General features: G+C 46.0%; 1 protein-coding gene across 2 annotated transcripts in view; it reads right to left on the bottom strand.

Annotated features, from left to right (window-relative positions):
• LRTM1 (leucine rich repeats and transmembrane domains 1) overlaps positions 1 to 442 on the bottom strand; it is a 255,931-nt gene extending 255,489 nt beyond the window's left edge. For both annotated transcript variants that reach the window (XR_012231853.1, XM_073574155.1), the window contains exon 1: positions 256 to 442. The gene's annotated coding sequence lies outside the window, so the exon portion shown is untranslated. The remainder of the gene's footprint in view (positions 1 to 255) is intronic.
• Between the last annotated feature and the right edge of the window lie 13,550 nt (positions 443 to 13,992).

Below are 13,992 nucleotides of genomic sequence, written 5' to 3'. Positions count from 1 at the left end.
TGGAGCCTCATTTAAGAGTCTGAAACACGGGACTAGCCATATCTACCTCCAGGGAAGGACCCAGCCAAGGAGTGGCTCCTTTCGGAAACCAGCATTACCACCATATGGATACCTGGCCTTGGTATTTCCCTTGTCATATCTGTAAACTCGTAAAGAGCTGGATATTGACTTAAAGGGAAGGTGCCGCAATTTTATATAATTTGCAAAAAAAGAGTAAGTAACAAAACATGTTGTTTCAGCAAGTGTTGTACTAACTAGGATTTATGGTTTGTTTGTAATAATGTTTTCATGTAGCCACTGGGTGCTGCCATCTTGATTTGCAGATCTGTGGAGGAATCATACAGTCTGAAAATATGGCCGTCCCTGGAAATAGGAGACTGCGGTCGGCTCCTGACCCCACATTGCAGCCTCATTAGCAGTGAACTGGGCACACCCCTGTGGGCTGCAGCATTCACTGCTGTAGGAGTGCCTGGGCGCCATTTTACTGTAGCCCAGTGCTATCTGCTGAGCTCCACTTTCTGCACCGTGCTTCCTGCTCCAGCTCCACTGTCCTCCTGCTCTGTCTCCGCCTCTTCACTCACACACAGCCCCAGTGATCTCCGGTAATCTGACACCTTTGCTTTTATGAGAGCTTTAGGCTGTGTGCACACGCTGCGGATTTTGCCGCGGTTCCGTAGCGGTTTTGGCCGCTGCGGACCTGCAGCAGTTTTTGCTGCGGTGTACAGTACCATGATTCCCTATGGGAATCAAAAACCGCAGTGCAGACGGTGCGGAATTTTCCGCGCGGATTATCTGCGGTTTTCAATCCGCAGAAAGAATTGACATGTCAATTCTTTCTGCGGATTCTCCTGCGGTTTGCCATCTCCTCCATTGAGGAGATGAAAAACCGCAGGGCAAAACCGCAGAGCAATCCGCAGGTAAAACCGCAGGTCTTTTGACCTGCGGTTTCACCTGCGGATTTTACAAAATCCGCGCGGATGAATCCGCACCTAATCCGCAGCGTGTGCACACAGCCTTTATGGCTGTCTGAGGAGGATAGTGACATATACAGCCCATAGTCTAGTATACAATTGGGGGGGGGCTGGAAGTTTCACCAGTGTGGGCATATCTGTAATACTGTCTCCTGTGATACTGCCTGCTGAGCCGTGTATCTAATCCTCTCCTGTGTGATACTGCCTGCTGAGCCGTGTATCTAATCCTCTCCTGTGTGATACTGCCTGCTGAGCCATGTGTCAAATCCTCTCCTGTGTGATACTGACTGCTGAACCGTGTATCTAATCCTCTCTTGTGTGATACTGACTGCTGAGCCCTGTATCTAATCCTCTCCTGTGTGATACAGCCTGCTGAGCCGTGTATCTAATCCTGTCCTGTGTGATACTGTCTGCTGAACCGTGTATCTAATCCTCTCCTGTGTGATACTGTCTGCTGAGCCGTGTATCTAATCCTCTCCAGTGTGATACTGACTGCTGAACCGTGTATCTAATCCTCTCTTGTGTGATACTGACTGCTGAGCCGTGTATCTAATCCTCTCCTGTGTGATACTGACTGCTGAACCGTGTATCTAATCCTCTCCTGTGTGATACTGACTGCTGAACCGTGTATCTAATCCTCTCCTGTGTGATACTGACTGCTGAGCCGTGTATCTAATCCTCTCCTCTGTGATACTGACTGCTGAGCCGTGTATCTAATCCTCTCCTGTGTGATACTGCCTGCTGAGCCATGTGTCAAATCCTCTCCTGTGTGATACTGACTGCTGAACCGTGTATCTAATCCTCTCTTGTGTGATACTGACTGCTGAGCCCTGTATCTAATCCTCTCCTGTGTGATACAGCCTGCTGAGCCGTGTATCTAATCCTGTCCTGTGTGATACTGTCTGCTGAACCGTGTATCTAATCCTCTCCTGTGTGATACTGTCTGCTGAGCCGTGTATCTAATCCTCTCCAGTGTGATACTGACTGCTGAACCGTGTATCTAATCCTCTCTTGTGTGATACTGACTGCTGAGCCGTGTATCTAATCCTCTCCTGTGTGATACTGACTGCTGAACCGTGTATCTAATCCTCTCCTGTGTGATACTGACTGCTGAACCGTGTATCTAATCCTCTCCTGTGTGATACTGACTGCTGAGCCGTGTATCTAATCCTCTCCTCTGTGATACTGACTGCTGAGCCGTGTATCTAATCCTCTCCTGTGTGATACTGACTCCTGAGCCGTGTATCTAATCCTCTCCTGTGTGATACTGACTGCTGAACCGTGTATCTAATCCTCTCCTGTGTGATACTGTCTGCTGAGCCGTGTATCTAATCCTGTCCTGTGTGATACTGACTGCCGAGCCGTGTATCTAATCCTCTCCTGTGTGATACTGCCTGCTGAGCCGTGTATCTAATCCTCTCCTGTGTGATACTGACTGCTGAGCCGTGTATCTAATCCTCTCCTGTGTGATACTGACTGCTGAACCGTGTATCTAATCCTCTCCTGTGTGATACTGCCTGCTGAGCCGTGTATCTAATCCTCTCCTGTGTGATACTGCCTGCTGAGCCGTGTGTCTAATCCTGTCCTGTGTGATACTGCCTGCTGAACCGTGTATCTAATCCTCTCCTGTGTGATACTGACAGCTGAACCGTGTATCTAATCCTCTCCTGTGTGATACTGTCTGCTGAGCCGTGTATCTAATCCTCTCCTGTGTGATACTGACAGCTGAACCGTGTATCTAATCCTCTCCTGTGTGATACTGACTGCTGAACCGTGTATCTAATCCTCTCTTGTGTGATACTGTCTGCTGAGCCGTGTATCTAATCCTCTCCTGTGTGATACTGACTGCTGAGCCATGTATCTAATCCTCTCCTGTGTGATACTGACTGCTGAGCCGTGTATCTACTCCTCTCCTGTGTGATACTGTCTGCTGAGCCGTGTATCTAATCCTGTCCTGTGTGATACTGCCTGCTGAGCCGTGTATCTAATCCCATCCTGTGTGATACTGCCTGCTGAGCCGTGTATCTAATCCTCTCCTGTGTGATACTGACTGCTGAGCCATGTATCTAATCCTCTCCTGTGTGATACTGACTGCTGAGCCGTGTATCTAATCCTCTCCTGTGTGATACTGTCTGCTGAGCCGTGTATCTAATCCTCTCCTGTGTGATACTGCCTGCTGAGCCGTGTGTCTAATCCTGTCCTGTGTGATACTGCCTGCTGAGCCGTGTATCTAATCCTGTCCTGTGTGATACTGTCTGCTGAACCGTGTATCTAATCCTCTCCTGTGTGATACTGTCTGCTGATCCGTGTATCTAATCCTCTTCTGTGTGATACTGTCTGCTGAACCGTGTATCTAATCCTGTCCTGTGTGATACTGCCTGCTGAACCGTGTATCTAATCCTCTCCTGTGTGATACTGACTGCTGAACCGTGTATCTAATCCTCTCCTGTGTGATACTGTCTGCTGAACCGTGTATCTAATCCTCTCCTGTGTGATACTGTCTGCTGAGCTGTGTATCTAATCCTCTCCTGTGTGATACTGTCTGCTGAGCCGTGTATCTAATTCTCTGCCGTGTGATACTGCTCTCCTGAAATACTCTGTGCTGCTGTCACCCTGCTGGTTTTATGTGTGATCTACATGGTGGTATTGTGTATGATCTATATGGCGGCATTGTGTGTGAAGTATATGGCGGTATTATTTGTGATCTGCTAAAAGGGGACCCATTCTGGGGTGGTTCTGGCTGAGCACCTGCACACGGGTGAGGGGTAATAGGTGCAGTCAGGGGAGGGCTGGGGAGGCAGCTGAAGAGAGGGGTCTCATTTTTATCGTTACTGTATGGCTCCATTCCCCCCCAGCCTGCTTCCCAGCGTCACCCTGGACTGCGCCTGTCGCCTCGCTTTCACACATCGCCTGGACAGAATCTGAGGAGGGGAATGGGGTCTTTGCATGCAAAGTCTGGATCAGAACAGGCCATCAATCAGCAGAAATGTTTCCTGTATTTCTGTGCTGCTGTCTCCCTGCTCCTCCCCCATATATCTCCCTCTGTGCCCCCCATAGACCAGCGCACTGCTCTCCTGAAATACTCTGTGCTGCTGTCAGTCTGCTCCTCCCCCATACATCTCCCTCTGTGCCCCCCATAAACCAGCGCACTGCTCTCCTGAAATACTCTGTGCTGCTGTCACTCTGCTCCCTCTACCATATATCTCTCTGTGTGCCCCCCATAGACCAGCACACTGCTCTCCTGAAATACTCTGTGCTGCTGTCACCCTGCTCCTCCCCCATATATCTCCCTCTGTGCCCCCCATAAACCAGCACACTGCTCTCCTGAAATACTCTGTGCTGCTGTCACCCTGCTCCCTCCACCATATATCTCTCTCTGTGCCCCCCATAGACCAGCACACTGCTCTCCTGAAATACTCTGTGCTGCTGTCACCCTGCTCCTCCCCCATATATCTCCCTCTGTGCCCCCCATAAACCAGCGCACTGCTCTCCTGAAATACTCTGTGCTGCTGTCACTCTGCTCCTTCTACCATATATCTCTCTGTGTGCCCCCCATAGACCAGCACACTGCTCTCCTGAAATACTCTGTGCTGCTGTCACCCTGCTCCTCCCCCATATATCTCCCTCTGTGCCCCCCATAAACCAGCACACTGCTCTCCTGAAATACTCTGTGCTGCTGTCACCCTGCTCCCTCCACCATATATCTCTCTCTGTGCCCCCCATAGACCAGCACACTGCTCTCCTGAAATACTCTGTGCTGCTGTCACCCTGCTCCCAGAATCCTTCCTGCCTGCCATCCTCAGTGACCGAAGACCCCATTCCTCGCCTCAGATCCTGTCCTGGCGATGTGTGAAAGCGAGGCAACAGGGGCCTGATATATGGAGGAAGGAGCAGGGTGACAGCAGCACAGAGTATTTCAGGAGAGCAGTGTACGGGTCTATGGGGGGCACAGAGGGAGATATATGGGGAGAAGCAGGGTGACAGCAGCACAGAGTATTTCAGGAGAGCAGTGTACGGGTCTATGGGGGGCACAGAGGGAGATATATGGGGAGAAGCAGGGTGACAGCAGCACAGAGTATTTCAGGAGAGCAGTGTACTGGTCTATGGGAGGCACAGAGGGAGATATATGGGGGAGGAGCAGGGTGACAGCAGCACAGAGTATTTCAGGAGAGCAGTGTGCTGGTCTATGGGGGGGGCACCCTGTTCGGTGCCAGGGATTGTACATAGAGCACTGTGTTTTATACACATGGATGGACCGTCTGCTTGTCTGCTCCACAGAAATCCAGGACACATTTCTGCTGATTGGTGACCTGTTCTGATCCAGACTTTGCATGAAAAGTCAGTAACTTTGCAGGCCCCATCAAAATGGCTGCTCACTGTGTTCCTAGATGTCATCCTCTCTTTTCCCTTAGAAAACACCCAGAAGGGGAGGAGAGGAGTGACACCACACCCATGTCAGCAGATTCCGCCCATAATTACTGCAGGGCAGTAATGTGAGCTAGTTATACTCTAAGTTTTTGTGCCGAATTTCAGTAGCTGCTCCCCCTAGTGTTAACAAGTGGAAATGCCAAACTTTTTAAAATTATTTTTCATATTTTACAAAATTAAAAACAAATGATAATATTTTTTAAGAAAATGTAAACATTAATTCTTTACATTTTTTCAATTGCTGAAAATTTTTTTGGGGGATGGCACCTTCCCTTTAAAGGGCCACTTAATATGGTGGTAATGGTGGTTTCCAAAAGGAGCCACTCCTTGGCTGGGTCCTTCCCTGGAGGAAGATCTGGCTAGTCCTGTGTTTGAGACTCTTAAATGAGGCTCCACGGACGTTATTTGCATATACCCATTATGACATCATCATCACCATGGCAACCGTTATGACATAACCGTCATCATTGTAACCTATTAAGACATTATCGTCACCATGACAACCATTGTGACAGCATCTTCGCCATTGCAACCTATTATGACATTAGCTTCGCCATGGCAACCATTATGACATCATAATGAGGGGCAGGGCTTGCAACCTATGATGACATCAGCATCGCCATGGCAACCATTATGACATCATAATGAGGGGTGGGGCTTGATACACACACACTTTTTCCCCATTATGTAGATAGGGGCAAAATTGGTGAATTGGAATGCGCGGGGTTAAAATTTCGCCTCACAACATAGCCTATGACGCTCTCGGGGTCCAGACGTGTGACTGTGCCAAATTTTGTGGCTGTAGCTGCGACGGTGCGGATGCCAATCCTGGACATACACACACACATACATACACACATACACACACATATATATACATACACACATACATACATCCATACACACACACCCACATTGAGGTTTATATATTAGATATCCTACTTGGAAAAAACTCTTTAAATGGTATGGTTATTTGTATACTTTATGCCACCTTGTCGAAGCTGCCGATCCTACCTCTGGCTATACCCATTTCATCAGCCTTTTAGTAAAGGACAGGTTTCAGGACTAATGTGTATTCAAAGATGATCAAAAACTGCATTTATTGATTTTCCTTTTATAACTGTTTTTTTCTTTACACTTTACACCTATTTCATGCACCTATTCTCTATGTGCACCCCAAGTGCTATTCAACATACAGTGGGGCAAAAAAGTATTTAGTCAGTCAGCAATAGTGCAAGTTCCACCACTTAAAAAGATGAGAGGCGTCTGTAGTTTACATCATAGGTAGACCTCAACTATGGGAGACAAACTGAGAAAAAAAAATCCAGAAAATCACATTGTCTGGTTTTTTTCCTTTTATTTGCATATTATGGTGGAAAATAAGTATTTGGTCAGAAACAAAATTTCATCTCAAGACTTTGTGATATATCCTTTGTTGGCAATGACAGAGGTCAAACGTTTTCTGTAAGTCTTCACAAGGTTGCCACACACTGTTGTTGGTATGTTGGCCCATTCCTCCATGCAGATCTCCTCTAGAGCAGTGATGTTTTTGGCTTTTCGCTTGGCAACACGGACTTTCAACTCCCTCCAAAGGTTTTCTATAGGGTTGAGATCTGGAGACTGGCTAGGCCACTCCAGGACCTTGAAATGCTTCTTACGAAGCCACTCCTTCGTTGCCCTGGCGGTGTGCTTTGGATCATTGTCATGTTGAAAGACCCAGCCACGTTTCATCTTCAATGCCCTTGCTGATGGAAGGAGGTTTGCACTCAAAATCTCACGATACATGGCCCCATTAATTCTTTCATGTACCCGGATCAGTCGTCCTGGCCCCTTTGCAGAGAAACAGCCCCAAAGCATGATGTTTCCACCACCATGCTTTACAGTAGGTATGGTGTTTGATGGATGCAACTCAGTATTCTTTTTCCTCCAAACACGACAAGTTGTGTTTCTACCAAACAGTTCCAGTTTGGTTTCATCAGACCATAGGACATTCTCCCAAAACTCCTCTGGATCATCCAAATGCTCTCTAGCAAACTTCAGATGGGCCCGGACATGTACAGGCTTAAGCAGTGGGACACGTCTGGCACTGCAGGATCTGAGTCCATGGTGGCGTAGTGTGTTACTTATGGTAGGCCTTGTTACATTGGTCCCAGCTCTCTGCAGTTCATTCACTAGGTCCCCCCGCGTGGTTCTGGGATTTTTGCTCACCGTTCTTGTGATCATTCTGACCCCACGGGGTGGGATTTTGCATGGAGCACCAGATCGAGGGAGATTATCAGTGGTCTTGTATGTCTTCCATTTTCTAATTATTGCTCCCACAGTTGATTTCTTCACTCCAAGCTGGTTGGCTATTGCAGATTCAGTCTTCCCAGCCTGGTGCAGGGCTACAATTTTGTTTCTGGTGTCCTTTGACAGCTCTTTGGTCTTCACCATAGTGGAGTTTGGAGTCAGACTGTTTGAGGGTGTGCACAGGTGTCTTTTTATACTGATAACAAGTTTAAACAGGTGCCATTACTACAGGTAATGAGTGGAGTAAAGAGGAGACTCTTAAAGAAGAAGTTACAGGTCTGTGAGAGCCAGAAATCTTGATTGCTTGTTTCTGACCAAATACTTATTTTCCACCATAATATGCAAATAAAATGAAAAAAAAACAGACAATGTGATTTTCTGGATTTTTTTTTCTCAGTTTGTCTCCCATAGTTGAGGTCTATCTATGATGTAAATTACAGACGCCTCTCATCTTTTTAAGTGGTGGAACTTGCACTGTTGCTGACTGACTAAATACTTTTTTGCCCCACTGTATACAGACATGCATGGCACCCTTAGGCCTCATTACCATGACTGATTTTTTGGCAATTTCACGTATAGCGTTCCTACCTGTGATATTCTATGGGGCCCTTCACATGTCTATGATTTTTGGATTTTGGAAACATGTTGATTTTGATCCAAGGGTCAGATCAAAATCTTCAATACAAGTCTATTGGTAAGTGAAAGAATCAGACAGCACTCAAATGCCTTCTGAGTTCTGTACAATCTTCATGAACTGTCAGAAAGGTGGAGAACTTTTTTTTATCTCCACATACGAGAAATAACGATGACGCACCATTCAAAATCTGAACAAAATCCGATTAAAATAATCGGCCTGTTTGATATGTGAGAAAAACTAACGTCTGAATGAGTTCTTACGCTGTAGAGGAGATCCTACAATCAAGCAGAACACAATAAAGTTCCCGTTGTATTCCCTGGAGTCATTTAAGGTCCCAATCAGCCACAGATGATTATACACAAGTCATACTTGGATAGCAGCCTGATTGTAACCTTAAATACTGCCTTTAGTTAATTGGGCTTAGCACAGGAGAATACTGCAGGCTGTCATGTTAACCTTCTTAGCAATCTGTATCACTTCTCATTCACACTGACAGGAGGTCTGGTGGGAAGCGAAGATAAAAAGGTTATTTAAAAGTGTTGGTAAAAAATGGGGGCTCAACTGAACCCGTCCATATTCCTGCTCTTGGCAAACGTGGAAAAGTTACCGGATGAGATCTCATTTTTTATGTGTCATTTCTTAATTTTTAAATTCTGATGGCTATTTCGGATTTTCAATTTCCAGTATTTTATACTTGGTATTGTTTTATTATTTTGATAGATTATTATGATTATTATGATTATTAACGGCCTTCAGAGTGATCTCGAGCCATGGCGACTTGATGGATGAGTCCCGACAGTGAAATGAAAGGCTATACCACCTGTAGCTCCCTTGCAGCTGAAAGTGGTTGACCCCTTGCCCCTGGAATTTCGGGTGCACCCCATAGGAAAACAGTTCAAAGAACGTCCATAGGTAGAAAAAGGTGGCACCCACTGTTCCTTTAAAAAGTTCTTTTTATTGGGTCAACTTTTAAAATATACCAGCAGGAAGGTATTCGTGTGGTACACACTGGACTACGGCTGTTTTGCTCCTTGTGCTCTTCAACGGGTCCTTTACCATGGGGGAAGTGACGGGGAGCGGTGACAAAGGGAAAAGATCCCCCCCAACCAATACGTAATAGAATTACCATGAACTTACCCTGACAGGTAGAGAACATAGAGATGAGTGAACTTGTTCGGATTTTGTCTCCGAATCTGATTTTGACATATTCGAGCCATATTCTAACACTATATGTGCTGAATGTTTGTCTTATGATCTGTTCCGAACATGTTCGGTAATTTCTACTCTAATGACGTTTGGCTGTGGTCGACGAATATTGCAAAAACAACATTCAATGCCGATCAAATTCGGAACCGAATCCGAACAAATTCGCTCATCCTGTACCTCATGGAATATATCCCCTTTCTGTAGACACTTACTTGTCAAATGTAATGGACAGAAAGTGCCGTGTCCGCATTTAAAGTTACCTACCTGTTTACCCGTTGGAAGCCAATATTTTTTGTTTTATTTTAAGGTGATTATGGACTAATGCGTCCTTTAGGTTGGTGGTTCTTCTGCAAGAAACAAGGGGACCCCTAGATACCATATCTGCCATAACTTTGACTTTTTCTAGGATATGCCAATGTATATCTATGGCTACCCTGTTCGGTCTATCCATTGGTCCATATTTGAAACTGAAAATAAATCTTTTCTCTTTTCTGGATTTTTGTTTATGTTTTAATATGTTTTGCTGGGAGAATGAACTGACTTTATTTAAAGCTGTTTCCGGTAACAATTCTAGGTAATCTTTCTGTGAAATGTTTTTTTCATATTAGCAGCTTGTTCTTTAAAACGGTTATCATTACTGTTAATCCTCCTCAATCTTGATGGATGAACGATCTGTAGATCGATCTTGTACAAGCCTAGATAGGTCCACCAGGGTCTTCTCCGCCGTTATCTTGACAGTATCATGCCAACGGGTTGCTGGTCTTTGTCTTCGCCTTGTTCCTTCTATTCTTTCGACCATGATGTCCTTCTCCAGGGATTGATAGAAGAAGGGAACATTTAAGTATTGTGTTCTTACATGAGATAAGGACATGTTCATTCCATGTTTGTTCAAATTCACCGGAAACACCATGTGATGTTCCTCCTAATCTAGATGCCCATTATATCTATAGCCTATAACAGGTGCATTCAATAAGACCAACATCCTCAATAGTCTACGTGCCCGGACCAAACTTTTACAGTTGGCCGAATGCGCATCTGAAGCTTAGTCGGTCTGTCTAAACAGGCTACTAAGAGACCACTAGCCAACAAACATGTCACTGGTTGGCAGTCGCTTAACACTATGCATCACATAAGGTATGTTCACATTATGTGAGCTTTACACATTTTTTTGGCGCTTTTTCATTCAATCAATGGAAGGAGTAAAAAAAAGAAACATCAAAAAATGAAGTGAAATGCGTCAGTTTAGAAAAAAAAGCAAAAAACACCACAGCTCGAAAGATGGAAAGAAAAAAATGCACAGTGTGAAAAAGAGATTTTAGTCATCCAATTATTGTCTTCTACAGTAAAATGCTCCATTTTTTTCTGCATGAAAAACTCAAGGGGAAAAAAAGGCAGTAAAAATGTCTACATGTGAACAAGCCGTTGGTCTTAAAATGCACTAACATTTATTGCAATGGCTAAGGCTACTTTCACACATCAGGTTTTCGGCGTCAGGCGCGATCCGGCGTCGTGCCGGAGCGCCGGATCCGGCAAATATTTCGTAAAACCGGATGTGACGGATCCGTTTTTCTGCCGGATTCGTCTTGTTCTTCACAGACAAAACCGGATCCGTCTCATCCGGTTCATCCGGTTTTTGTTCCTTTTTTCGACGGATTACGCCGGATCCGGTTTTTAAAATCGCCCCTTGTGGCCTTCCGAACGGGATTGGCTACTGAAAAACTATATATAGCATGTTCCTACAGCCCTTCTTTGACAGGTTGGAGAGGAGAAAGTGCAGGTAGGAGAGAAGAGCAAGTTACTGGCGAAGATGGATGTTGTGATTGGAAATATTTTGAAGAATTTGGCGGATTTTACAGCGGAGGCGAATCGTTTGAGGATGATTGTTCTGGAGAAGGAGAGAGCGAGACAGCAGCGCATCAGGCATCGTAGACGACGTTTGTGGATCCACCCCATCACAGCCAAGAGAATGACGCGTGGGGTCTATTCTACACTCTGCATGGACCTTAGACGAAACCCGGAGAAATTTTTTGGATATGTTAGGATTAGAGTTGAGCGACTTTTGGTTTTTTAGGGTCGAGTTTCGTTTCGTGAAACCCGACTTTTCAAAAAGTCGGGTCGAGCAAGATCGTCCGATTATAGGGAAAAGTCGGGGTCGTCCCGAAACACGAAACCCAATGTAAGTCAATGGGGAATAAAAGTCGGCAGTGAGAGGAGGACAGGAAACACACCTACAGTGCCCATTTGAATGCCAAAAGCATCAATTCTTACTTAAGCTTGTCAACCTTAATTAACTTCATAATACAAGTTACGCACTGAAAAATGGGGGTTATTTGGCTAAAGTTGTGGGGGGGAGGGCTGGCTGCAGGTTTTCATGTGCCCTGGGCGAAAGAGCGCCCCTTTAACACATACCACAACTCATCATGCTCCGATACGGCAGAGAAATAGCGGTATAGTACAATGAAAAATACTTCACTTTTTACATCTCATGATGAGGCCCATCTATTTCTCCATACAGAATCATTGGTCCCATATAATGTTTGAAACAGTATATGATGAGCTCCACATAATGCTACAGTATATGTTGGTCCCCATGGATGAAGCTCCACTGTCTTATGGGCCCAAATAATGCTCCAAACATAATGGGCCCCATTTCTAATGCTCTAGTGTATAATGGGCCCTGTAAATGCTGCTCCAGTGTCTGATGTCCACCTTTGGAATGTTCCAGTGTATGGTGGGCCCCATCTATCATTCTCCAGAGTATAGTGCTCCCCAAAAATTGCTGTCCCAACATTGAAAACAATAAAATAAGTCTCCTCGCTAGGGAATCCCTGTACTTGTCTGGACTCCTCGTCGTCCCCATCTTCCATCTCACTGCACAGTATTTCAACTTTGCAAGTGCTGTGATGCTGAGCAAGCAGGGGGGGCCCACTCGTTGGCGACAGCACTGGCACAGGGCCCCTGATAGTACGGTGGTGTGTCTGATGGCGGGTGGGCCGAACCTGCACTTTCATCTGCAGCTTCCTCTTTGTCACCGTGTAAGATGGAACTGTATATGGGAAGGGTAACCTGAGTTTCATCAGGGTCAGATTCAGGCCGTGTAGCGTGCGAGGGGAATGTAGTGGTCTGGGTCAATGTACCAGCAGATTCATCGAGCAGTGGCTGGGCATCAGTGCACTTGTATCGCCCCCAGGAGTACGGTCGCCACAGTGGCATTACCTTCTTCCTAGGGAGTGTGATGTCATGCTTGGGAGCAACGAACGATCTCTCTAGCAGGTTAACTGATTGGGCGGCGTTATTCCCACGAGTCATGACCCTCCAAACAGCGTTCATGAAGGCAAAGTGTTTGTTTTACGTGGGCAGTATGGTTGCAAAGCTGAACCTTAAAGGAATGTCCAGAAGGGCACCACCAGGAGTGGAGCCTACGGTTAAATTCGACTCCACCTGGGAAACCTCAACCATGCCAGCTACAGAACAGATGCTCACATTGCAAGCTTAATTCCGTTAACGAACGAGACTCCGTCATGCCCCGCGGTCCGAGTCCGGCTTACTAGAGGGACACGTGAGGCTCTGGCACATGAGATTGGCCAATAACTGGTGTGTCATGCCCTTACATGTCCGTGGCTGCATGTGCGCTACACTGAAAAGGCCAGCGTTTGTCGCTTACAGGTGCAGATAACCCACTGAACAACGTTAGTGATGGGGATCACTGATTACAATTATTACCCGCGAACAATGATTTCCCAGTAAGTGCAGGTCAACCGCAGTTCCGGAATTAGGCCTAACCGTCATTCCTGAAAAAATGAAAAACTTACGTGTGCAAACCACAGGTGCTGTAGCTTGATTAGCAGCTCGCCAGCCGTTCTCACGCCCAGTATGGATTACACGTGATTGCACAAAGGTGAGAAAGGGTACCGTATCCCCAGATAACATGTATGGATAGCGTACACATTCAAAATATATGTCTATACATCAGGAGGCAGGCTCAGACGGTGTTAGGCCCAGTATGGATTGCACGTGATTGCACAAAGGTTAGAAAGGGTACCGTATCCCCGGATAACATGTATGGAAAGCGTACACATTCAAAATATATGTCTATACATCAGGAGGCAGGCTCAGACGGTGTTAGGCCCAGTATGGATTGCACATGATTGCACAAAGGTTAGAAAGGGTACCGTATCCCCGGATAACATGTATGGATAGCGTACACATTCAAAATATATGTCTATACATCAGGAGGCAGGCTCAGACGGTGTTAGGCCCAGTATGGATTGCACAAAGGTTAGAAAGGGTACCGTTTCCCCGGATAACATGTATGGATAGCGTACACATTCAAAATATATGTCTATACATCAGGAGGCAGGCTCAGACGGTGTCAGGCACAGTATGGATTTGACGGCCCAGACTACACAGCGGAGGAGCAGGGAGAGGTAAAGATTGCAAATGCTGGGGCCCTGCCCAAGC

Source organism: Dendrobates tinctorius, unplaced genomic scaffold (genome assembly GCF_039654945.1).
Source record: "Dendrobates tinctorius isolate UK_male_01 unplaced genomic scaffold, ASM3965494v1 ptg000038l, whole genome shotgun sequence".
Lineage (NCBI taxonomy): Eukaryota > Metazoa > Chordata > Amphibia > Anura > Dendrobatidae > Dendrobates > Dendrobates tinctorius.
This window is presented reverse-complemented; position numbering and strand designations above follow the sequence as displayed.